This window comes from Saimiri boliviensis, chromosome 14 (genome assembly GCF_048565385.1).
Source record: "Saimiri boliviensis isolate mSaiBol1 chromosome 14, mSaiBol1.pri, whole genome shotgun sequence".
NCBI classification, from domain to species: Eukaryota; Metazoa; Chordata; class Mammalia; order Primates; family Cebidae; genus Saimiri; species Saimiri boliviensis.
Genome location: NC_133462.1, coordinates 18531579 through 18558300, shown reverse-complemented (window position 1 = coordinate 18558300; position 26722 = coordinate 18531579). Strand labels below are relative to the sequence as shown.

At 47.6% G+C, this 26722-nt stretch overlaps 1 protein-coding gene across 13 annotated transcripts in view; it reads left to right on the top strand.

The window, feature by feature from the left end:
• Nucleotides 1-26722, top strand: part of SIPA1L3 (signal induced proliferation associated 1 like 3) — a 293879-nt gene that overhangs the window by 93577 nt on the left and 173580 nt on the right. For 6 of the 13 annotated variants that reach the window (XM_039465884.2, XM_039465880.2, XM_074386408.1 and 3 more), the window contains exon 2: nucleotides 23769-23827. The exons of 1 other annotated variant lie outside the window; for it this stretch is intronic. The gene's annotated coding sequence lies outside the window, so the exon portion shown is untranslated. Of the gene's footprint in view, nucleotides 1-2482; nucleotides 2574-23768; nucleotides 23837-26722 lie in introns of all 13 variants that reach the window. 6 more of the 13 variants (XM_003937435.4, XM_074386409.1, XM_074386411.1 and 3 more) reach the window with 3 other exon arrangements.

Sequence of the window (26722 nt, the reverse complement as noted above, 5' to 3'; positions counted from 1 at the left end):
ATTGCTAAGGGAATGAATGAATAAGGAGAAAAGGAAAATGGAGCACAGTGACTTGTCTGAATCACTCAGCTAGGAATCCTGGCACTGTGCAAAGCTGAGGCGGGCAGACTGCTTTAGGCCAGGAGTTAGAGACCAGCCCAGACAACATGCTGAAACCCTATCTCTACAGACAATACAAAAACTAGCCGGGCATTGTGGTCCACACCTGTGGTCCCAACTACTTAGGAGACTGAGGTGGGAAGATTGTTTAAGCCTGGGAGGTTGAGCTATGATCCTGCCACTGTACTCCAGCCTGGGTGACAGTGAGATGCTGTCTAAAAGAAAAAAAAAAAAAAAAGCACCCAAATAAACAGACAGTGAATGGTGGAGGAAAAAAAACTGGGTGCCAAGTCATGTAAGTAGTTAGGGAGGTGATGCTGAGACTGAGAGCATCAGTAGGAGTTTGCTAGTCTAGGGGAGTGGTGGTGGCAGGAGTGAGTCTAGGGTAGGGGTTGGGGACTGCATATATAAAAAGACCCTGAGGTGGGTAGAGCCAGTCTGGAAGAACTGAAAGGCCCAGACATGAAGTAGCGTGAGTGAGGAGGGAATGGAGCCGTAGAAGGTGCAGGAAGCAGACAGGGCCAATCATACTTGACCTTGCAGTCTTTGCAGGATGTGGGGCCTCACGCCTTTTACAGTATAGAGAGTGGGGTACATAAGAGAGGGGAGAGGGCAAGAAAGGTAGGAGGGCTTGAGAATACTGTCCAGGGAGATGACAGCCCCCCACACTGACATGGGCGGCATCTGTAGAAGCAGGAAGTGCCTCTCAGACACATGGAAAGATACCTGACTCTGGGCATAGTAAGAGAAATGCCAATTAAAATCATGCTGAGATACTACTTTGCACCTCTCAGAAGGGCATGTGCACATGCTGTGGGCTATGATGCAGGGGTATGGAGGGGCAGGCAGGCTTCTCCGGAGCTAGTGGGAGGGAAAGCAGAACTGTCACTTTGGAGGGGACTCTGGCCATTCCTTTGAGTCAGAGCTGGCACACACCCATCCTTTGCCCCAGCAGCTCCACTTCTAGGAAGCTTCACCTACAGATGTTCCCAAGTGTGAGACATGATCTTTGTTCAAGGTTATTCATTACAACAGTGCTTGTCAGAGCAGTAGAGGGGAAATGGCTTGTATGTGCCTTAATAGGGCACTAGAGGAATCGGTTAGGTTTGTCTGTGCAGTGGAATACCATGCAGCTGGGAAGGTAGAGTAAGGCCCTGATAGGAGGGGCCTTCTGTGTCTGGTGTGTACTGCTAAGCAGGAAAATGAAAAGAACATGGTGGCTCACACCTGTAATCCCAGCACTTTGGGAGACCAAGGCAGGCAGATCATTTGAGGTCCGGTGTTCAAGACCAGCTTGGCCAACATGGTGAAACCCCACCTCTACTAAAAATACAAAAATTAGCCTGGTGTGGTGGTGTATACCTGTAATCCCAGCTACTCTCGAGGCTGAGGCAGGAGAATTACTTGAACTCAGGAGGCGGAGATTGCTGTGAGCCAAGATCACAACATTGCACTCCAGCACGGTGCAACAGAGCAAGACTCTGTCTCAAAAAAGGAAAAAACAAATCTTGTATTTGTAATTTTCGGGGGGCACATTTTGGAAAATGTGGGGAGTACAGGTTTTGTGAAGATTCTAGTGCCAGCCCTGGAGCACTCTTTATTATTATTAATTATTATTGTTATTAATTATTCTTCTGCCTTTGCTTTTTGCTTAACAAGCATACCCTGAGAGAGCACTCCCTTTTTTGTTTGTTTTTTTGTCTTGAGACAGAGCTCACCCTGTTGCCCAGGCTGGAGTGCAGTGGCATGATCTTGGCTCATTGCAAACTCTGCCTCCTGGGTTCAAGCGATTCTCCTTTCTCAGCCTCCTGAGTAGCTGGGATTAGAGTGTGCTATTTTTTTGTATTTTTAGTAAAGACAGGTTTCACCATGTTGATCAGGCTAGTCTCAAACTCCTGACCTCGTGATCTGCCTGCGTCAGCCACCCAAACTACTGGGATTACAGGCGTGAGCTAAGACAGCACTCTTAACTGTCAAATTAGATCACCTTAGTTTTCTATAGCAGGCACTGTGTTCTTAGCTATATGTGTGTAAGTATCTTTGTGTGTGTGCATATATGATTTAGTTACTTTATTGAGGTCTCTGCGACACCACCTACCAAAGGCCTTCCTCAGGGACCTGTCTAAAATGGCCCTCCCTGACTCTGCCTTCTGCTTTGTTTTTCTTCCTGGCATTTATCATGGTCTGATGTTATATATTTGTTTGCTTTCTATACCATCCTCCTTGGAATGTGAGCTCTGCAAAGGCAGCGATTTTGTCTGATTTGTTTCTTTCTGTATCCCCAGCATCTAGAGCAGTGCCTGGCCCATAGCAGTTGCTTTATGAGTGCATGTGGAATGAATGTGAGTGGGTCTGAAGAGTGAATGTTATCCTCCTGTTACAGATGCAGACCTCAGGACCCCAGAGGTCTGTCTTTCATGGACTCTAAGAAATGAAGAACTGCAAGGCCCACTACTGTTCTGATTGGGGAAGAGGTGAGAAATCACCCTAGGCTGCCTTTTAAGCTGTTAAAATTCTCCCCCCGCCCCCTAATTTTTTTTTTGAGACAGAGTCTTGCACTGTCTCCAGGCTGGAATGCAGTGGCACAAACTCGGCTTACTGCAACATCCGACTCTCAGGTTCAAGCTATTCTCCTACCTCAGACTCCCAAGTAGTTGGGATTACAGGCACGGGCCACCATGCCCAGTTAATTTTTGTATTGTTGGTAGAGACAGGGTTTCACCATGTTGGCCAGGATGGTCTCAATCTCCTGACCTTGTCCTCGGCCTCCCCACATGCTGGGATTACAAGTGTGAGCCACTGTGCCCGGCCAAAACTCTCACTTTACCCCTCTTCCTTTTTCTTTCTTTCTTTTTTTTTTCCTTTAGACACAGAAGTATAGCGAGGGGATCATAGCTCACTGCAGCCTTGAATTCTGGGCCCAAGCAATCCTTCTGCCTCAGCCTCCTGAGTAGCTGTGACTACAGGTGCATGCCATCATACCTAGCTAATTTTTAAAATTTTTTGGGTAGAGACAGGGTCTCCCTATGTTGCCCAAGCTGGTCTTGAACTCCTGGCCTCAAGCAATCTTCCCAGCTCAGCCTCCCGAAGTGCTGAGATTACAGGCATGAGCCACCATGCCTGCCACGTTCCTTTTTCAAAGTCCCCTTGAGAGTTAGGGATACTAGCCAGGTCTCTTCTGCTGGGCTCTGCCTGTGAAGCACTGAGGAGGTTCCCTGCTCCACACGTTTCTCCAGCTGTCTGGGATCTGTCTGTCCTTGCTTGGGTGACTTGTTCTGGACTGCTACTCCATGGAGAATAGGTAGAGAGGGAAGGAAACTTCCAGCGTGAAGGCAATCTCCGTTGGAGAGACCCACCACTTAGGCCGTATGCTGAGTCCAGTTTGCCCAAGCGACCTTCTCAGACATAAGGAGTCGAGAATGTCGTTTATGTCTTCAGTATTTCAGTTGTAATAACAGCTTTGCCCATGTGCTTTTAGGGTCCTTCTGTGCCAGTCACTTTGCCAACCGCTCAATTGCTTTTACCTCATTTAACCCTCCCAACAGCCCTATTGAGGATGAATATTACTACTCCCACTATGTTACTGATGAGGAAGCTCGGGATACTCAGAATGGGCTAGTACCCAGCCACAGGTCCCACACTGCTAAGCCGCAGAGCTGTGATCTGATCCCGGCTCTAGCTGACCACCAAGATGGCACTCCCTGGCCACATCGCCACACTGCTTCCCCATCTGCTTTGGGGATTTTCCCAGTGGCCAGCAGGACAGGGTCTGGTTTCCTATGATGGCGTGATATGGATGATATGGATGGTTAATCATGTCACAAAGCCCTGCTGTCCAGTGTGAGACTTTGGTGGGTTGGAGTAAGGCGAATGGAGAGCCTTCTGCTTGTTTATTTTTCATAGTCGTTTGCCACACAAGAGATCAAACTTCTGTTTCCTGTTGAGATTGGTTTCCATCTCTCTCCGTTCATCTCTGATACTCCCCGTCTCTCGTAATTATGTCTTATACTGATGTCTATGACCTTGCTCAGCCCTCTCCCTCCAGACCCCCTCCCAGCAGCAGCCCTTTAGTAGGGCTATTAAGAACACAGCCCTGTAATATCAGCACTTGAGGAAGCTGAGGCAGGAGGATTGCTTAAGCCCAGAAGCTTGAGACCAGCCTGGGCAATATAATGAGACTGTCTCTACTGACCATAAAAAATTGAAAAATGAGCTAAGCATGATGGCTCACGCTTACAACCCCAGCACTTTAGGAGGCTGAAGTCGGAGAATCACTGTAGCCCAGGAGTTCAAGGCTCCAATGAGCTAAAATTAAGTCACTGCACTCCAACCAAGGTGACACAGCGAGAACCTCTTTTATTTTTTTGAGACGAAGTCTCGCTCTGTCAATCAGGCTGGAGTGCAGTAGCGTGATTTCGGCTCACTGCAACCTCCGCCTCTGGGTTCAAATGATTCTCCTGTCTTAGCTTCCGGAGTAGCTGGGATTACAAACATGAGCCTGGGATTACAGGCATGGCCAAGAACCTGTCTCTTGAAAAGGTTGCTGCTCTGTAAGGAATAAAAATAGATGGAAGTAGGAGCTTCCTAAGCTCGGTGGTCAGGGAAGGCCTCCCTGAGGAAGCCTACCTTGAGAATAGCTAGAGCCAAACATGCAAAGGTCCTGGGGCAGGAATAAAATTGGAAGATCAAGGCAGCCAGTGTGGCAGGAGCCTTTGGGTGATGGGGGAAGATGATGAGGCCAGAGGTATGCTGAAGAACTTTAATCTGGAAAGCAGCTGGAGGCAATCCCTGTTGGTTGTAATCCCTCTGGCTGTGGGTGGAGAGTAGAATCTAGGAAGGTAAGCCTGAAGCGTGGCCTTAGGGAGACCAGAGAGGGATCTCATGCAGTTGCTTAGATGAAAAATGATGGTGGTGGCTTGGCCTGGGAGGGAGGAAGAAAGGAAATGATTCAGGATGTATTTTGGAGGTAGTGGCCACAGGGTTTGCTGATGAACTTGCTGTGGAGAATGAGGGAAGGAGAGACGTGAAAGATTCTCCCACGTCTCTGCATCATTGCTGGATTTCTGCTGACAGACACAGGTTGTCTCCCATTTCTCCCACTCACAGAGGCTGCTCCAGCCAAAATGCATGAATGCACATCCTTGCTGGGCTACGTGTTTTTTTTTTTTTGACACATGGTCTTGCTCTGTCACCTAGGCTGGAGTGCAGTGGTGTGATCTCGTTTCACTGCAGCCTCAACATTCCCGCCTCAAGCAACCTCAGCTTCCCTGATAGCTGGGACCACAGGCGCTGGCCCCACGTATGGCTGATTTTTTTACTTTTTGCGGAGACGGGGTCTCACTGTGTTCCCCAGGCTGATCTCAAACTCCTGCCCTCAAGTGTTCTTCCCACCTTGGTGTCACACAGCGCTGGGATTACAGGTGTGAGCTACCGTGAGTCTTAAGGGATGAAGGGTAAGGGCATTTCAGGTGGAGGGAAGCGTCTGAGTAAAGGCTGGCCCCTGCTCTGGTGCTGTACAGGGAGCCTCCCCTGTTCCCAGCCTAGCCCAGGCCAGAGCGTCGGGTGAGAGGCAGAGTTGTCTCCCTCCCAGGCTGTGGAACAGTAGCATCCAACCTCAGTCCACCAACTGAAGCATGTAGAGTTGCTGCTGATTTTGAGATTCTTTTTTCTTTTTTTTTGGAGACAGAGTCTCGCTCTGTCGTCCAGGCTGGAGTTCAGTGCCGCCATCTCAGCTCACTGCAACCTTTGCCTCCCAGGTTCAAGCAGTTCTCTTGCCTCAGCCTCATGAATAGCTGGGATTACAGGTGCCTGCCACTGCGCCCGGCTCATTTTTATATTTTTAGTAGAGACGGGGTTTCTCCATGTTGGCCAGGCTGGTCTCAAACTCCTGACCTCGTGATCCACCCACCTTGGCCTCTCAAAGTGCTGGGATTACAGGCAGGAGCCATCGCACCTGGCCTGAGATTCTTTCTTGTCCTCCATCCCCTGCCTTCTGCAGAGCTGTTTTCTCATCTAGCCAAGTCCATTCTCCTCCCATCCTTCCCCCGCTCCGCAGGTGAGTCCAGAGTTCCAGCCAACCTTGCAGCAGCGGGTGCATCACATTGGATTTCCTGCCATTCTCGGGCCCTCGCTGTCTGCATTTAGGTCAGCTTTGTTTTCCTGAGGATTGAAAGCAGTGGTTGGCGTGCCCTTTGGTTCTGGGCCAGCCTCGCAGGGAGGTTGGACCTGCAGGAAGTGAACGAGAGGCCTCTTGTTTGTATGAAGTTGATTCTTCCACCTTCTTTGTGCCCTGCTCCTTTTTGTTTCTGGCCTTGTTCTTGAGAATGCAGGTCCCACAGGCAGTGGCCACTGCTGCTGGCCCCCTTTGCCCTTTCTGAGGGGCTTTGGGCATTTGGGGGACTCTAGTCCACACAGCCAGTGAGGGCAGCTCGGCCAGTGTGAGTTTAAAACAGCATGACCTCCAAGCTCCTGTTGCCTCCTGCTTCGACCCTGGCCTGGTTTCTGTCTGGTGCTGCTGGGAGGTGCTGGGCCAGGCCAGTTGTCAAAACTAGCATCTCTGGGACTTTGCCTTCTTCCTACCCAAGAATAGGAAGTGTCGCAGATTATGAGAAAGTAAAATTTGACACATTTCAGCTCATACCAGGCCCCCTCAAAAAAGAAAAAGGGGGAACGACCTTGAAGGAGAAAAATATAGGGCATTAATGAGCTCAACTCAGTACTCTCCCAGGTTGCTGGAGGACATGTGAATCACTGCAGCGTTTTTAGAGCATGAGCTGAAAAAAAATCTTTTTTTTTTTTTTTGAATGAGCCAGTACATGCATGTGATAAAACATTTAAGTGGTACAAAAAATGTATACAATAGTCTTCTTACCCTTCCTGTCATCTCCCAGTCCCCTCCTTTGAGGACACCCCTGTCACATATGTTCTTCCAGAGATGCTCAATACACAAACAAGCATATATTACACGTGCAGTTCTACACCTTCACTTGGAAACCATTCCATAATGTAACCACGTCATATTTCATACAGTTGTTGACTCAGCACTCCTGAGACTCTACCCTGCAGAAGAGAAAAACAAATAGCCCAATTACAATAGGGTATTTTTGCAGTATTGTTGGCAGTGGCGAAACAAAAAATCAACCCTGGAAATAAAACGATTGCCCATTTTTCAGGGAATGATAGAATAAAATATGGCACATCCATACTCTTGGCCTCATCAGCCTCTAAAACGAGTGGGTTAAGAGCACTGCTCACTGGCCTGGAGGCCTGTGATGTATTTGAGGGAAAGCAAGATTCAGAGAAGTACCTTGATGATGTAAAACACAGCGACAAAAGTCAGTGTCATTTTGTGGGGACAGTGGGTATCTATGTCATTGTCTTCCACATCACATGGACTGCTCAGCCTGGCATTCTGCCTGGGAGGCCTTGCCAGGGTCCTTACTTGTGGTCAGAATTAACTTCACCCACTGATCATTATTAGAGGCCCACCTGGGAGTGTCCTCCACCCGGCCCGCAAGTGGAGAGCCCGTGGCATTTTTGCTGGTAAAGGCTCACCTGGGCCTCTGTCAGGCTAGGAGAGGCCAGCGTGTTCCTGGGTGCCAGATGCCATGGTGAGAATTACTTCTCACTGATCATAACAGGCAGTCTGACCTATTTCACAGTCACCTGGATGAACTAAGCCAGGCGTCCCCAAACTTTTTACACAGGGGGCCAGTTCACTGTCCCTCAGACCGTTGGAGGGCCGCCACATACTGTGCTCCTCTCACTGACCACCAATGAAAGAGGTGCCCCTTCCTGAAGTGCGGTGGGGGGGCCGGATAAATGGCCTCAGGGGGCCGCATGCAGCCTGAGGGCCGTAGTTTGGGGACGCCTGAACTAAGCGGAGTTTGGTGAGCTGTGAAGCATGCAGCAACACCAAATCTGCCACTTGCGAGACCAGCACAGAGGAATTATAGAAATGCTGAAGTCAGGACATCAGATCTTGGGCTCTGTTCCAGCTGAAGGTTCTGGGGACAGAAAGCACAGGCAACAACTTAACTCACATCCACCCCACGCCCAACACTCAGAGCCACCAGATGGAACACTTCTCATGCCACATTCTTTTTTGGTTTTTCTTTTTTTTAAAGTAGAATGTCTTGCTCTGTTGCCTAGGTTGGAGTGCAGTGGTACAATCATAGCGCACTACAGCCTCAACCTCCCGAGCTCAAGCGATCCTCCCTAGCAGCTGAGTCTACAGGTGAACACCACTATGCCCAACTAATTTTAAAATTTTCGGGGGGTGCCGGGTGTGGTGGCTCACGCCTGTAATCCCAGCACTTTGGGAGGCCAAGGTGGGCGGATCACCTGAGGTCGGGAGTTTAAGACTAGCCTGACCAACATAGAGAAACCCCGTCTCTACTAAAAATACAAAAAAATTAGCCAGACGTGGTGGTGCATGCCTGTAATCCCAGCTACTCAGGAGGCTGAGGCAGGAGAAGCACTTGAACCTGGGAGGTGGAGGTTGCGGTGAGCTGAGGTCACACCATTGCACTCCAGCCTGGGCAACAAAAGCAAAACTCCATATAAAAAAATAATAATAATAATTTTTTTTGGTCAAGATATGATCTCATTATTTTGCCCGAGCGATCCTTCTGCCTCAGCCTCCCAAATGCTGGGATTACAAGTTTGAGCCACCATGCGCAGCTTCATGCCAGGTTGAAATGCAAGTATCAGGTCATTTCACTCGTTGGAATCACTAAATGACACACCTTGCATTTCCTGGCTTATTTGTATGTATTTTATTCATTCTTACCAGGACAGTGGAAATGCTGCACAAAACCAACTTAAACTGTTTTCATTTCATATCTTGACATGTGCACATTCTCCCAATATTCTGCCTTTGACTTACTGATGACTAAGGAAGGAACGAAAGGAAGAGGAACCGTGGGTTGCCCTGTCTTTCTGTTTCTTTCCATGACATTGTTCCACATACCTAGTTGGCTAATTCAGGGAAGTGTGGCAAGTAAAAAAGAATGTGGCCAGGTTTGGTGGCTCATGCCTGTAACCCCAGCACTTTGGGAGGCCGAGGCGGGCAGATTGCTTGACCCCAGGAGTTTGAGACCAGCCTGGGCAACATGGCAAAACTCTGTCTCTACAAAAAATACAAAAACTGGCTGGGCAGTTTTTGGTATGCACCTGTGGTCCCAGCTCCTCAGGTAGCTGTGGTGGGGGTACCACTTAAGCCTGGAAGGTCAAGGCTGCAGTGAGCTGTGATCAGGTCACACCTCTCCAGCCTGGGTGACAGAGCAAGACCCTGTTTTTTTTTTTTTTTTTTTTTTTTTTAAAAAAAAAAAAGAAGAAGGCTGGGTGCAGTAGGTCACGCCTATAATCCCAGCACTTTGGGAGACTCAGGTGGGCAGATCACCTTAGATCGGGAATTTGAGATGAGCCTGACCAACATGGAGAAACCCCTTGTCTACTGAAAATACAAAATTAGCCGAGTGTCTGTAACCCCAGCTACTTGGGAAGCTAAGGCAGGAGAATTGCTTGAACCTGGGAGGCGAAGTTTGCAGTGAGTTGAGATCGTGTCATTGCCCTCCAGCCTGGGTAACAAGAGCGAAACTTCATCTCCAAAAATAAAAAAGAAAAAAAAAAAAGAATGTGAGAGGGTTCCATGGTCTTTGTGTTTCTTTCTGCATTTCATTGCCTGCCTTCTGCTGTGTTGGAAGCAGCTCCTGGCTCTAATGGAGGGGCCTCTGAGGACTGTCAGTGTCCCTGCTTACTCCCTTCTAGATGTGATAATATGCTTACTTTATACTTGCTTTCTATCTTGCTGAACTTGCATGCATCATTGGTCCACCGGAATCCTGTGCTCACGGGGCATCAGGGTTATTGTATGAGGATGCTGTGACAAGGAGTGACAGGCACACGCATGGCTCAGATCTCCTCTGCTCACATGCCTGCTCCACTGGCCCTGACTTCACTTATAAAATACAAGTTTAAAGAAAAAATGATTTCAAATTTCAAGACAGCAATGGAGCATTTGGCCAAGAGAAGGGCTCACAGCTGCTGGGGTCACACACCCATAAAGCCAGCCATATCTGGGTTTGTTGCATGAAGTAACAAAGGTGCAGCTGGAGATAGGGTTCTGTTGCCACCGTAATTTTAACTTACCTGACTTGGGGTAATAGCGTTTCATGTTAGGACTTAAAACACTTCTGGGCTGGGCACGGTGGCTCACGTCTGTAATCCCAGCACTTTGGGAGGCTGAGGCTGGCAGATCACCTGAGGTCGGGTGTTTGAGACCAGCCTGACCAACATGGAGAAACCCCATCTCTACTAAAAAAATGCAAAATTATATTGGTGCTGTCTGCCAGAAAAGAAATAAATATATATATATATATATATATATATATATATATATATATATATATATAATTAGCCAGGCATGGTGATGCATGCCTGTAATCTCAACTACTCAGAAGGTTGAGGCAGGAGAATTTCTTGAACCCGGGAGGCAGAGTTTGCGGTGAGCCGAGATTGCGTCATTGCACTCCAGCTTGGAGCAACCAGAGTGAAACTCTGTCTCAGAAAAAACAAAAAGCAAGAAAAAAACCCAAAAAACAAAAAAACACTTCTAAGGCCAGCTCTGTTTTTAGTGAACTGTGTATACAAATCAAAACCATCAGTATCTTTATGTGTGCCTGTTTCTCTGCTATCCACTGATGGGTAGTGGTCCATATTGGCAGATGACATCATCAACTATCCGTTTATTCAAACCAGAAACATACACATATATGTATACATACTGTGAATTTACGTCTTTTTTTTTTCTCAAAAAAATGGAGCAGTGACTTTATTGAATTTATTTAACATTGAGCATTTGCTCAACTGTTGTTAATGATGTGTTGTACACAATTTGAATCTGGCAGAAAATCAGTTTGGAAAAACTGATGAGGCTCTTTGAACGTCATTCTTAAATCTTCCTTTTTTCCCACACACCCATGGCCAGTCCACCAGCAAGTCTTGTTTGTTTGTGAGCTGAAATAAATCTTCACTAGGATCCTCCTTTCCTTCCACTGTACTCACCCTGGGCCAGTACCATCTCCCCTTCGATATAGCAACAGCTATCTCCTTTTTTTTTTTTTTTTTGGAGACAGAGTCTTGCTGTGTTGCCCAGGCTGGAGTGCAGTGGTGTGATTATAGCTCACTGCAGCCTTGAACTCCTGGACTCAAGTGATCCTCCCACTTCAGCCTCCCGAGTAGCTGGACTACAAGCATGTGCCACCGTGCCTGGCTAATTATTTTTATTTTTTGTAGAGACATGGTCTTGTAATATTACACAATCTGGTTTCAAATTCCTGAGCTCAAGTGATCCTCCCATCTTGACCTCCTAAAGTGCTGGGATTATAGGCATGAACCAGTGTACCTGGTCTTTCTCTGCTTCTTTAACACTGACAGTCTCTGTGAAACAACCAGAGGGATGTTTCAAAACTGAGAATCAGAACACAGCATTCCCCGCTTCCTATCACACTAAAAAGCACATGGCTGACTGTGGCCACACAGCCCCTTGAGCACCAGCTACATCTGGAGATGCACTCTCCCTTGCTGCAGCCATCTAGCCACATGGGCTTCCGGTGAGTTTCTTTGAACAGACTTATGTATTTTTCTCCATCTCCTGGGATTGTGTGTGTGTGTGTGTGTGTGTGTGTGTGTGTGTGTGTGTGTTCTGATCATTCAGTCTGGATAGTCCTTTGAATATATATATATATATTTTTTTTTTTTTTTTTTTGACATAGTCTTGCTCTGTCGCCCAGGCTGGAGTGCAGTGGTACAATCTCCGCTCATGGCAACCTCTGACTCCCAAGTTCAAGGGATTTTTGTGCCTCTGCCGCTTGAATAGCTGGGATCAGGGCATGTGCCACCATACCCGGCTAATTTTTGTATTTTTAGTAGAGACAGTGTTTCACTGTGTTGGCCAGGCTGGTCTCGAACTCCTGACTTCAGGTGATCCACCCACTTCACTTGGGATTACAGGCATGAGCCACCGTATCCAGCCACGAATTTACTTTCTATCTCTATGAATTTGCCCATTCTGGACATTTCATGTAAATGGAACAGTATAATCAATGGTCTTCTGTGACTGGCTTTCCCTCAGCCATGTTTTCAAGGCCCATCCATGTTGTGGATGAATTCATGCTTCATTCCTTTTATGGCTGAATATTTCATTGTATAGAGGAGGTACCACATTTTGTTAATTCTTCAGCTAACGGACATTCTGGGTTATTTTTACTCTCACTTTTCACATAGCTTCCTTCTGCTTTTTCTTTAGTTTTAGTCTTAAATTCATTGTGGTTTCCTGCGTGGTACTTCTCACCACTGAACTTATATGTGTTTAAGTTCTTATTTACTTTGGTCCCTAGTGAGGACGGTGCATTTTGTAAGGGCACAGACTGCGTCTGCTTTTGTTCACTGTACCTAGCACCCTACCCCACCATCGTCCCTACTGAGGTAGCGCCCATTGTTGAATGAATGACTCAGCATCTCATATATTTCTCAATTTACCTCTTCCTAAGGCCAAATGATCGTCCCCCACTCTGTATCTGGCAAATTCTTTATCTAGCTTTTTCTCTGGTGTTGATGAGAGCAAGGCGTCCTAAAGCATGAGGATACTTTAAATGGCGGCAGGTCCTATCACTCATCTGCTATGCAAGACTACTAGATCATTTGAAAATCCCATTTGGCTGCCAATAGCAGACACCAGAAATAACAGTGGCATAAACTCTATGGAAGGCAGTTTCTGTCCTGAGTAAGACGTCCAGAGATTGGCAGTCCACACCTGGTGTAGCAGCTTCACAGTCATCAAGAAAAGCAGAGCCAGGCATGGTGCTCCAACACTTTGGGCAGATCACGAGGTCAAAAGTTCGAGACCAGCCTGACCAACATGGTGAAACCCCATCTCTACTAAAAATAGAAAAATTAGCCAGGCGTGGTGGCATGTGCCTGTAATCTCAGCTACTTAGGAGGCTGAGGCAGGAGAATCGCTTGAACCCAGGAGGCAGAAGTAGCAGTGAGCCAAGATAGCACCACTGCACTCCAGGCTGGGCGGCAAAGTGAGACTCCATCTCAAAAAAAAAAAAAAAAGAAGGGAAAGAAAGAAAAGCAGAGTCCTTTGACGCAGGGTCCTTCTGCTTCACCATCCCTAGCACAAGGCCTTTGTCCTTAAGGGGGCTTCATGGCCCAGTGTGACTGCTGGAGCCAAGCTAGTGAGTCTGGAGTCCAGCTGGGAATAGGGTGAGGGAGAGGCACAAAAGCATAGTCCAGCTCTGGATTTCCGATGAGGAATTGTCCTCAAAGTCCCATGCTTTGTATTTACATTGGCTGTGCTGGCTGCCAGGGAGGTTGGGAAATGTAGTCAGCTGAGCGTCCTGAGAAGGAAGAGAAGAACGGCTGCTGGGTGGGCACTTAGCAACTGGAGTTGGTTCATTTCCTGCCCACAGTACCCAGGTCCATCACAGCCAGCTTCTGCCCCTTGCCCTGGACCTTCAAACCTCCTTCCTTCCGTAAGTGGCCAGAATCAGAGCAGGGACTTTATCTCTGTGTGTCTGGTTGACCAGAGGGTGCGATTTTGATACTTGCCAAGGAAGTCAGTCCAAGAAACCTATCCTATCACCAGAAATAAGAATAATGGTAGCTCTGGCCAGGTGCAGCGGCTCACACCTGTAATCTCAGCATTTTGTGAGGCTGAGACAGGAGGATTCCCTGAGGTCAGGATCTTGAGACCAGCCTGGGCCACTTAGTGAAACCTTTGTCTGTGAAAACATTTTTTAAAAACATTACCCAGGTGTGGTGGCACACACATGTAGTCCCAGCTACTCAGGAGGCTGAGGTGAGAGATCACTTTGAGCCCAGGAGTTCAAGACTGTAGTGGGCTATGATTGCACAACTGCACTCCACCCTGGCAACAGAGAACGGTCTCTAAATATATCTGTAAGTAAATAGAATCGTGGTAGCTCACACTTATTGCATACTTAGTGTATAATATGTCTTGTTCTAAACAATTTTTGTGGAGTAATTTTTTTACTTAATCCTTACAACACCCCTATTATTATCCCCATTTTAGAGATGAGGAAACTGAGGCACAGAGAGGTTAAGTAACCATAGACTTTCTCAGTGTTAGTAATGTTTTTTTTACCCCTTCATTCTTCCCTTTCAATCTATTATGAATAAGAGGATTAAAAAATAAAGCCTGACCTATTTTGGTAGATTGGCCACTGTTCTGTCTTCCATCTGATTAGCTGAGGTCTGGAGAGTGCTTTGTGGAAAAGCACCCAGCAGTCGAAACCACATTGACAAGCTGTTTTCATAGGAGTGCAGGAAGGGGTTTAACTGTTGGCACATCCAGCAAATGGCTGGTGACAGGAAGAAAAAGGATCCACAAGCTATGCAGGATTTCCGCAGCCCCTGAGCCTGGGGCCAGCCGACCACAGTGCATGTATGGCAGCAGGCTGGGCCTGGCCTTTAAAATGACAGTTACCCTGGCTGCTCTTATTAGTTAGTGTGTTAAGGAGAAAGAAGCTGTTCTCTCTTCAGGTCCCCAAGAATTAATTCAGGCACCAGGCCATCTTTCTAGCTGCCTCTGATCAGCCATGCTAGTAGAAATCTTTGAGTCCCACAATTCATCTCTGAGTTGAATCCTTTTTTTTTTTTTTTTTTTTTGAGACAGAGTTTCGCTCTTGTTATCCAGGCTGGAGTGCAATGGCGCGATCTCGGCTCACTGCAACCTCCGCCTCCTGGGTTCAGGCAATTCTCCTGCCTCAGCCTCCTGAGTAGCTGGGATTACAGGCACGCGCCACCATGCCCAGCTAATGTTTTGTATTCTTAGAGACGGGGTTTCACCATGTTCACCAGGATGGTCTCGATCTCTTGACCTCGTGATCCACCCGCCTCGGCCTCCCAAAGTGCTGAGATTACAGGCTTGAGCCACCGCGCCCGGCTTTTTTATTTGAGATGGAGTCTCACTCTGTTGCCCAGGCTGCAGTGCAGTGGTGCTCTCGGCTCACTGCAACCTCTGCCTCCAAGTGATTCTCCTGTCTCAGCCTCCCGAGTAGCTGGGACTACAGACGTGTGCCATCACAGTTGGCTAATTTTTGTATTTTTAGTAGAGACAGGGTCTCGCCATGTTGGCCAGGCTGCTCTTGAACTCTTGACCTCAGGTGATCTGCCTGCCTCAGCCTCCTAAAGTTGTGCTGGGATTATAGGCATGAGCCACCGTGCCCAGCTTTTCGTTGTGTCTTTTTGAGACCCCCTTCAGGTCCATGTCGGTGGTTCTCTACAGACTCTCCAGAGTGATGGCACAGCACATGGCTACCGGAGCCCAGTTGCAGCAGGTGTTTCAGTTAGGAATACATTCAGCTCCGGCTAGCAGAATTCACAAGTGGCATTGCCACCTCAACACATAGGCACATCAGTGGTCATTCGTGTCACATAACAATGTCTGGAGAGAGAAGTTGGCAGGTTCAGTGGCTGACAGGTCAACAGCAGCACTGCTCTGACTCTTTTGCCACCATGGCCTTAAGATGGCTGTTGGACCCAGAGAACTGAGCCCTTCTCGTCTGGGCAAGGTAGTTCCGGGGACATGGGAACCCTCTCAAATCCAGCTATCACATCTGCATTCCAGGCTGGGAAAAAGGCAGACTGGTGAAGGGGAAAATGACTATGTAGATGAGTCTGATTTTTTTGCAGCGGGACAGAATCTCGCTCTGTCGCCCAGGCTGGAATGCAGTGACACAGTCATGGCTCACTGCAGCCTCCACCTCCTGGGCTCAAGTGATCCTCCCACCTCAGCCTCCCATGTAGCTAGGACTGCAGGTGCACGCCTCCATGTCTGGGTAATTTTTGCATTTATTTTATGGAGTTGGGATCTTGCAGTGTTGCCCAGGCTGGCCTCTAACTCCTGGGCTCAAGCAATCCACCTGCCTTGGCCTCCCAAAGTACTGAGATTATAGGCATGGGGCACCACACCTCACATCTGAATCTGATCCTTTTTGTAAGGAGAGGGGAAATGCTTTTCTAGAATTCCTGAGTGAGAAACCTTTGCCCTCGCCAAGGTTATGAAGATATGCTCCTGTGCTGTCTTCTAGGCATGTTTTTATTTTTCCTTTTCCATGTAGGTCTTTGACCCATCTGACATTGATGTCTGTATGTGGAAGGAGAAAGAGTTCAAGGCCAAGCTCATACTCTTAACTACTGAGTTTGGTAGGCACCATTGTTGGTGGTTCTAGAGTCAGACCCACTGGGTTCAAATCCCTCCTGGCTGTGCCATTTACTTGCTGTGTGATCTTGGGCAAGATACCTCTCTGTACCTCAGTTTTCTAGTCTGTTAAAAATGGAGAATGTGCTTATAGTAGAATGTGCTTCATAGGTTGTTAAGAGGTTTAAATGGATTGATAAAGAACAGAAAACAGAGCCAGAATGGTGGCTTGCACCTAGTCCCAGCTACTCGGGAGGCTGAGGCAGGAGGATTGCTTGAGCTCAGGAGGTTGAGGCTGCAGTGAGCTATGATCATGCCACTGCACTCCAGCCTGGGTAACAGAGTGAGACCGTCTCTTTATTTTATTTTATTTTATTGGAACAGAGTTTCGCTCTTGTTGCCTAGGCTGGAGTATAGTGGCATGATCTTGGCTTCCTGCAACCTCTGCCTTCCAGTTTCAAGCGAGTCCCTTGCCTCAGCCTCCCAAGTAGCTGGGATTACAGGCGCCCGCTACCATGCCTGGCTAATTTTTGTATTTTTAGTAGACACTGGGTTTCACCATGTTGGCCAGGCTGGTCTCGAACTTCATGATCTCTCCACCTCAGCCCCCCAAAGTGCTGGGATTACAGGCATGAGCCACCATGCCCAGCCCAACCCTGTCTTTAAGAAGGAAAACCAAAGCACAACTACATGCCTGGCATATAGCAAAATTAAAACAAAAACCTTGTGCTTCAACCCAGAAAGAATTTGCACAGCCGTACATTGGTCTGGGGGCTCAGCAGGGAGCCCTGGGCTTGTCAGTAGGTGAAGTGAAGTTTGTCACTGAGGTTACCCTCTCTTCATCTTTACAAGAAGTTGCCAAATTGCTCTCCCAAAATGTTTGTTCCCATTTCCACCCCCACCCACAGTGACTGAGCGTTCTCCTTACTCCACAGCTTCAGCACATTTGGTGTTGTCAGCCTGGCATTTTGGCCAGTCTGCTGTGCGTGGAATGGTCCACAGTTTTGTTTTCCCCGAGCAGCTTATCTGCAGAGGCCTGTGTGCGAGCCCACTCTACCATGGAGCTACTCAGGCTGGGCTGGAGGCAGGACCACCATTGGGCCCCCAGCACAGTGAAGTCCTCTTAGCTGTGTGTTCAGAGCCCCACACTAGCACACTTATCTTCTAGAGAGGGTGAGGCAGTGGGCGTTGGGGGGGGGGGGGGGCACAGAAAACAAGGAAGAAACCCTCAAAAGTCAGTGACCCAACCTTAGTCATGTTTGTAGACCGCATCGATCAGCAAAAGAACCCGTGCCAAATCATTAGTGTGTGTGCTATTAGTAGAATATAGGTCATAAGAGAAAACATGATTAATTGCAAGATGATCTCAGTGGCTGTTGAGGGCCTAGATTTTCCCAAGGCAAAGTCCTTTCTTCACGTATCAGCTTTTCTTTGTTGCGATCTAGGCTAGAGGCAGTTGAATGAACAGATACTTCACTAAGTCATTATTTCAAAGACAGGACAGGGATAGGTATAATGGAAATCTTCTCTAAATGAAGGATGATTGAACCACTTTATTAGTAGGTGAGTAAGTCCCTGATGCCACAGTGATGCTCTGGCGGTCTAGAAAGGAGAGTGAAGCTTACAGCAAGGGCTCCAGTAGGTTTGATTCTTCCAGACCAGCCACTTAGCGACACAGAAGAGAAAGGCCTGGCTGTTCCCCATCACCACTCGGTCAAGAGAGAGCACCTGTGGCCAGGCTGTCTTAGAGGCTGGGTAGGCACTGCCCAGGGTGTTTATTCTACTCTAGAACAGAAACAGAAGAGAACCTCCTGCTGTCTCTGGACACAGAGAAAAATGCTGGTAGGCCTGGGCCCAGCAGGCTAATAATCTGCCCAGCAGATTATTGTGACAGCAACAGTCACAATCTCTGGCCCGCTAGATTGGCCACCCCTTCTGCCTTGGGAGGACCAGGTAAAGGAGTGGAGGGCTATGAGCGGATGATCCTTTCCATAGGAATTGAGATGGAAATACGAGGGTGGAGTAGAAAATCTAGGCCTAGAAGTACAGGTCCAGGAGCAGAAAAGTGCAGGTGCTTCAGCCAGCCTTGGGGTCAGGAGAGCCCTGGCCAACTTGGCAGAAACAGCTCACCTGGAGCTATTGTGATAACGCCTGCTTCATAGGGTCATTCATATGTGAATATTCTGAAATGTAATATGAAAGATTGGTTTCCAGTATGTTTGATTATGGTGTTACGGAACTTCTGTCAGACGCTTCCTTCAAGGCCCATTTTATAAAGCAGGAAAAAATGGAGCTGCCAGAGGTAAGATGAGGGTGTGGGGGCCTAGAGCCTTGCTTGTGGCCTCCCTTTACCCTCTGCAGTCTCCTTGGAGGACTGTACTCGGGAGAGTTCAAGGTGAAACCTCCTGGGGGTCTTGGGGAGCCAGGCACTGCCCCCCAGCTAGCCCTGGGCCTCAGAAAAGTCTTTTACACATTTTGGACCTCATTCTGCTTTTCCACCAGGTGGACAGACGAGTCAGACTAGATCAAAGCATTCTTCACTTAGTTCCTACGGACAGGGGCTTCAGAAATCTTTGACAGCTTTGAGACAGGCAGTATTTTGTGCTTTTTTTTTCTGGAGAGACATGACATAGTTTTGTTTCATCAGCGCCTTAGAAGGGTCATGTTCACCCAAACATGAAGGAGTGCTGTATTGATTTCTCAGGCCCCTTCCTGTGCTGTTAGTTTGTGGTAAGTGACAGAACCTCCCCAACTCCAATTGATTTAAACTGCAAAGGGAAGTTAATGGTTCGGAGACCTGAAAAATCTCAGAGCTGGCCCGATCGGAGTCATTACTCAGGTATTCTCATCAGGAATCTGTCCCTCTTTATTTCTGGACTCTGCCTTTCTCAGGTTTAACTTCATTCTCAGCCCCTTCCTCCAGTCCTGCCTCTGCTCACCCTCAGGTGGCAAAGAAGCCCTGAGCAGTCCCTGCCTTACCGCCCATGTGTTTCCTCCAGAAGTTGCAGCAAAATGTCCAGGGCCTGCTCTGATTGGCCGTGTTTGGATCACATGTCTCCCAGAGCCAATATCTATGGCTGAGGGGCGGAGACATTCAGGCAAGACGTCTCTCCCTCTTCCATTCTCTTCTAGGGGATTCTGTTCTTGCCGTAAACCTGTAGGAAGTGAAGTGCTCAGCCTGCATGTCACCTGTGTGACAAATGGTCATGGCCATAAGTGTGCTGGGATTGTGGAGGCAAACCGAAGGGCATCGTCCATTCCCAGGTGGTAGAAAGTGGGACCCTGGAATAACCAGGGTGCTGGCTGGGTTCCTGGCCCTGTCGCCCTCCTTTGCTGCCGTCTCCACGGCCCTTTGGCATTTTCCTCTCTGCTGCATGAGGGACTGTGGGCCAACCGGCATCCACAGCTTCCTCTAGTCGCCAGGATGTAGGTTCCTGGCTCAGAGACACTTGGCACCACGGCAAATCGCTGCTGATCAGCCTTTGTAGAGCCATATGCATCACTTTAGAGAAAGAAAGGAGGAAAATTAGAGTGGAGGGAAAGCAATTTCCATTGCAATTTAAAAGGCGGCTATTAAAATTTTACAAGAGCTTTATTGCAGGGGTTTTCTGATCATCCCAGGAATTTTTAAAATGGGAAGTCTAGTGATAAAGGAAAATGTTCCGGGTGCCTCTGGTTCCCTCCTGCCCTGCCAAGCATCTTGAAAACCACCATTGTGACGGCTTCCTAGACCAGCTTAGCAATAGCAGTGGCCCAAGAGGCCATTTCTGAGTGTTTTAAAGGCGTGTTTTTCTGTATTTGCTGTTTCTATGTATAGTGACTGTTTCTAATTTTATTTTGTGCTTTTCCTAAGTGGCCTGGTAGGGAGCTATGGGAATCATGAAGAACAGCAGTTGCCTCTGCCCTTCTGTGTTGGTTGAGAGTCACTGGTTGTGTGAACAAATAGAAATTCAGGTCAGCCTGCTGAAGTATAAAAGGAAGTGGATGGACACAGGGCTTAGGAGATTTGGCTTGGAATGCTTTCAGGCATGGCTGGATCCAGGGCCCCATGAGGTTGCCAGGACATGTTTCCTTTTACCTCCAGGCTCTGCATTCTTCTGTGCTGGGTTTATTCTCAGGTAGGCTCTGAAGCAGCCTCTAGCAGCTCCACAAGTAGATTCAACTAGCTTAGCAGCGCCAAGGGAAATAAACCATCTCTTTCCCCCATAGTCCCAGTATATATCATGGCACTGGTATGACTGGCTCTGATCATCCTGGCTTTGGTGACAGGGTCACCCCAGGCCACCTCTGAAGCCGGAAACAGGGAAGGCAGTACAGTGGCTTTATTGGCCAGGCCTAGATCATATGACCAGTCCCATCCCAACCCACAACCCATGGGTAGGGTCAGTCCCATAGGACTGAGTGGGAAAGGTGAGGTTCGAGGGGCTGACTAAGGAAGAGAAATGGATGCAGGGTGGGCCAAAGCAGCCAATGCCTAGGACCCCTTCCCATACTAAATTCACGAAGCGGAATCTGCCCCATACTCCCCAGTTGTTCTTTTCCCTTGGAACTCGCTCTGCTTTTACCATCTCTCAGGTCTAGTTGAGGGGTTCTAAATCTCGGGTTCCTGGACCCTTGAAGGGTGGAAGTTGAGTGAATCACGAGGTTGACTGGGAAAAACATTACGTCTCTATTTTTGCTACCCTCTAACTGAAATTAACTTTTTTTTGGTCTTTTTGTTTTTTTCCTTTTTGTGGAGAATAGGGTCTTGCTGTATTGCCCAGGCAGGTCTCGAACTCCTGGGCTCAAGGTATCCTCCTGCCTCTGCCTCCCTAAGAGCTGAGATTACAGGCATGAGCCACAGTGCCTGGCCTGAAATTAACTTTTTTTTAAATGCACAGGGCGATAAACCACAATTGGATTAGCAATATCTGAGACTTTGTCACTATTAGAAATCAAAGATATTCCCATATCACCTTACAGTTGTTGCAAATATTGCAAAGTATTTAAACACTTATTTCTAAATTACTATAGTTATTTGACTCACCACTAGATCTCGTAATATAAAAGCATTAATAGGTCAGATGTGGTGGCTCATACTTGTAATCCCAGCACTTTGGGAGGCCAAGGTTGGCAGATCACTTGAGGCCAGGAGTTCGACCCCAGCCTGGCCCATGTGGTGAAACCCCATCTTTACTAAAAATACAAAAATTACCTGGGGTGGTGGTACATGCTTGTAAACCCAGCTACTCGGAAGGCTGAGGCAGAAGAATTGCTTGAGCCTGGGAGGCGGAGGTTGCAGTGAGCCAAAATGGCTGCATTGTACTCCAGCCTGGGGAACAGAGGGAGACTCTGTCTCAAAAAAAAAAAAAAAAGAAAGATTATTCTGAGGAGACTACAACTAATTCACCACATTGCTGGTAGGAGTCCCTGTCATGAGAAAGGTTAAGAATCTCCTTGAGCTTCTCCGGGAACCCCAGGGGAATGATCATTGAAGTTGTCCTGATTCCTGGACTCTGGGGTATTGCCTAACTGCTTGCTAGGCTTCCTTCCTAGGAGGATTCCCAGAGGAGCTGAATGGCCCTTGAGCTTGGCCTGGGCATTTGGGTAGCATTTAGACATTGTGGTATTGGGGAAGTGGGGCAGGGAGATGTTGCCAGCTGACAGTTGGCTCTGCCTTAATTGACACATCGTGACAGTGTGGTCTAGTCAGGTGGTCAGGCTCTGGAACCAGGTTGCATGGGTTCACATTCTGGCTGGATATAGTACACTTTGTTTGTTTTTTTAAAGAGATGGGGTCTTGCTACATGGCCCAGACTGGACTTGAACTTCTGAGGTCAAACGATCCTCCCATCTCAGCTTCCTGAGTAGCTGGGACCACAGACATGCACCACTGTTCCTGGCTTAGTATTCTTTCGACTGACTGGGCAACCTCAGCTGGTGGGTTCCTTATGAATTCTGTGCCTCAGTTTCCTCACCTGTAAAATGGGAGTAATAATAGTATCTTCTTGGGTAATCAGGAGAGTGGAGTGAGTCAGCGCATGTCTGCTAGGACAGAGCTGGCACTTTGGGAGGGATTGTTATCAGTGAATGGCCATTGGATATAGGACAGCTCTAGGCCTTCTCAGATCTCATCTCCTGACTTAGTGCCCAGCCTCTGCCGGTGCCCAGAATGTGATGATAAACAATACAGACAGTGCCTTCTCTGCCTGGAGACATTCATTCATCCATGGAATATTCACTGAAATATAAACAAGCATACTAAATATTCAAAAGCATAAATTCATAATATGAAGCTCCAAACCAAGACAATGTGATTTCTCTGTCATTCCTCTGCTCACAGTTGTCTGAGGAAATGTCCTTAGAATAGCCCTCCATCTGTCCCCCTCCACCCCTGCCACTGCTCACCCCTCACTCACCCCGTGTCAGCTCCACAGGCCTCCTGGCTGCTCCTGAAATGCTCCACACCTGCTCCCGCCTCTGGAAGGCTCTTTCCCAGGTAGTCACACAGTCTGTGGTCTCATGGATTCGCGTCTCTGCCCCCTCGTCTGGGAGGCCTTCCCCTAGCTCTCCGTAGGTTTTCATCAAGGCCCCACTCCCTGACTTTGTATTGTGTATTTGTTTATTGCCCTCCTCCCCTACTAGAATGTCTGCTCCCTGAGGACAGCCACTTTGTCTTGGAGAACAGTGGTGTATTCCTGGTCCCTGGCACATGGCAAGTGTTCAATAAATACTTTTTGTGTGTGTGTGTGTGAAGCAGAATCTTGCTCTGTCGCCTAGGCTGGAGTGCAGTGGCACAATCTCGGCTCACTGCCGAGATTGAACCCTTCTGGGTTCAAGCGATTCTCCCGCCTCAGCCTCCCAAGTACCTGGCATTACAGGTACCCACCACCATGCCTGGCTAATTTTTTTGTATTTTTGTATTTTTATTTATTTTTTATTTTTTTTAGATGGATTCTCACTCTGTCACCAGGTCGGAGTGCAGTGGCACAGTCTTGGCTCACTGCAATCCCCACCTCCTAGGTTCAAGCGATTCTCCTGCCTCAGCCTCCGAGTAGCTGGGATCACAGGTGTGCGGCACCATACCGAGCTAGTTTTTTGGGTTTTTTTAGTAGAGATGGGATTTCACCATGTTGGCCAGGGTGGTCTAGATCTCCTGACCTTGTGATCCGCCCACCTCGGCCTCCCATAGTGCTGGGATTTAAAGGCATGAGCCACCACACCCAGCCATTTTTTGTATTTTTAGTAGAGACGGGGTTTTGTCATGTCGTCCAGGGTGGTCTTGAACTCCTGGCCTCAAGTGATCCACCCACCTCGGCCCCCCAAAGTGCTGGGATTATACTTGGCTGTGTTCAGTAAATACTTGTTCAAAGAGTGAATATGTGATTGACAGCTGGGTATTGCAGCAGGTAGGCTTCAGTCGGCCAGAGACCTAACCTCTTCTTTTTCCTCCACATAGATGCTCAGTCTCTGACATCTGCTCAGCTGGGATCCTCCAAGAGCGCTAGTGTCTAGAAGGTACTAAGCGTGAGTACAGTGTGGCTGCTGCTTTGCTTAAAATTTTACAACTCATACACATAAGCATCTTTATTATTTTCTTAAAATTACAAAACAGAGAGTACCGAGGGAAAAATGAAAGTTTCCTTCACTGTTCTTCCCTTCTCCTCAGCCTAACATCTACCCCAGAGGTAATTACTGTCAGTCACTGGCCAGTTGCCCTGCCAGACCTTTCCTGCACATGAACATTCCTACGTACACATGTACAAACTTATTTTGGTTTGCTATGTAAGAAAAAGGAACTACGCTATGCGGCACCTCTTGACTCACTTCCACCATTCCCTTGACTCGCTTCCACCATCCCCAATAGTAAGGTCTTTGCTTGTGACTATACATACCTCAGCATATCATAATATCATATTTTTTTATTTTTTCCTTTACTTTTTAATTCAGTTTTTAAGCCTTACATAGAGTAAAGCTCTCTCTTTGTTATACAGTTCTTTGTTTTTGTTTTGTTTTATTTTGAGATGGAGTCTACTCTGTTGCCCAGACTGGAATGCAGTGGTGCCATCTGGGCTCACTACAACCTCTGCCTCCCAGGTTCAAGTGATCTCTCGCCTCAGCCTCCTGAATAGCTGGGATTACAGGCACCTGCCATCATGCCCAGCTGGTTTTTGTATTTTTGTAGAGATGGCATTTTACCACGTTGGCTGGTCTTGAACCCCTGACTTCAGGTGATCCGCGCACCTCAACTCCCATCTGTAGATGTAAGCCACTGCACCTGGGTGGTATACAGTTCTTTAAATGCAGACAGATGTAGACAGTTGTGAAACTGCCACCACAATCAAGATTCAGAGCAGCCCGCTTCCCCACTGTGTAAATGTGCTGGTTTCTCTATTGATTAAAAATATGAGTCAGGTGTGGTGGCTCAGACCTGTAATCCAGGCACTTTGGGAGGCTGAGACTGGAGGATTGATTGAGCCCAGGAGTTTGAGACCGGCCTGGGCAACATAGCAAGACCCTGTCTCTACAAAAAATCCAAAAATTAGCTAGATGTGGTGGCACACACTGGTAGTTCCAGCTGCACCGGGGCTAAAGTGGGAGGATCACCAGAACTGGTGGAGGTCAAGGCTCCTGCAAGACCCTGTCTCAAAAAAAAGCTAAAAATTACAATAAATAAATACACATAGATGGCATGAGTAATGGGTATTTACACGTTTAAAATATACACATATGGCAAATGGTTACTTGTGCTATATAAGTTTCGAATATGTTATATTTAGTTTTCTGGGTTGGGTCTGGGTGGGGTTTGCTAGTGAGTGTTCTCTTTGTTTCTGTGCATGGGTTCTAAACAGTGGCGTGGGTCTCCGGCAGTATGTCATTCTAATTTGCAGTGAAGCCTTCCTGAACGATTCCAAGCTTTGTTGTTGGGAGGGGGTGTTGTCTGATCCTTGAAGAACCAAGAGACCATAACAGTGTGGAAAGCAGAAGCGGGAGGATTGTGGCATTCAGACCCTGGACGCAGGTAGCATTGTTGACTGAGCTGCGGGAACTGTGTGGCTCTGGATGGAGTTTCTCTCTCCTAGATCTTCACTGGGTCTCATTATATTCCCTCATCCTGGCAGTCTTACCTGGCTGGGTACCTGAAGCCTGCGTGTGGCACAGTTGCTAGGGGCCAGATTTCTGACAAAGGATGCTTCTTAGCATAATTCTTGATTAACTTTTATTTTGAAGTGATTTTAGAATTATAAAAAAAGTTGTGAAAATGGTTCCAGAGTTCACACATCTACCCTCCATCCAGCTTCCCTAAATGTTACCATCTTTTTTTTTTTTTTTTGAGACAGAGTCTCACTCTGTTACCAGGCTGGAGTGCAGTGGTGCGATCTCAGCTCATTGCAACCTCCACCTCTGGGGCTTAGGTGATTGTCCTGCCTCAGCCTCCTGAGTAGCTGGGACTACAGGTGCGCACCACCATGCCCAGTTAATTTTTGTATTTTAGTAGAGACAGGGTTTCACCATATTGGCCAGGACAGTCTCGAACTCTTGACCTCATGGCCCACCCACCTCCGTCTCCCAAAGTGCTGGGATTATAGGCGTGAACCACCACACCTGACCAATGTTACCATCTTATACAACTATAACACAGTGATCAAAACCAGGAAATTCACACCAGCCCAGTACGATTAACTCAATGACAGACATTAATCAGATTTCACCAATTTTTTCACTAATTTCCTTTTCTCTTCCAAGAATCTATCCAGGATCCCACATTGCATTTGGTTTTCATATCTCCTTAACCTCCTCCGATCTGGAACTATTCCTCCATCTTTCCTAGCCTTTCACGATCTGGATGCTTTGGAAGAGGACTCCTCTGTTATTTGTTGTGTGTCTCAACTTGGGTTTTTCTGATGTTTTCTCATGACTTGATTAAGGTTATTCGTTATTTAGAACAATGCCACAGAGTCAGCCTTCCCTCCTTGGTGCGTCACTGTGGAGGTCCATGATATCAGTGCGTCTTATTCCTGGTAATGTTCACCTAGATCACTTGGTTAAGGTACTGTCTGCCAGATTTCTCCACTATGAAGTTACAGTTTTCCCTTTGTAAGTAATAGCTATCTTGGGGTACTCCAGGCCAGGAGTTTGAAACCACCTTGTGCGATTGAAGTAAGACCCTAGCTCTAAAAAAAATAAAATTAAGAAAAATTAGCCAGGTGTGGTAGTGCACACCTGTAGTCCCAGCTACTCAGGAGGCTGAGGCAGGAGGATCCCTTGAGTCCAGGAGGCGGAGGTTGCAGTGAGCTGAGATTCTGCCACTCCAGCATGGGTGACAGAGCAAGACCCTGTCTCTTTAACAAAACAATACAAAATGCTACCTTTGGGGAGAAACTCCGAGGCTATGCTAATATTCCATATCCA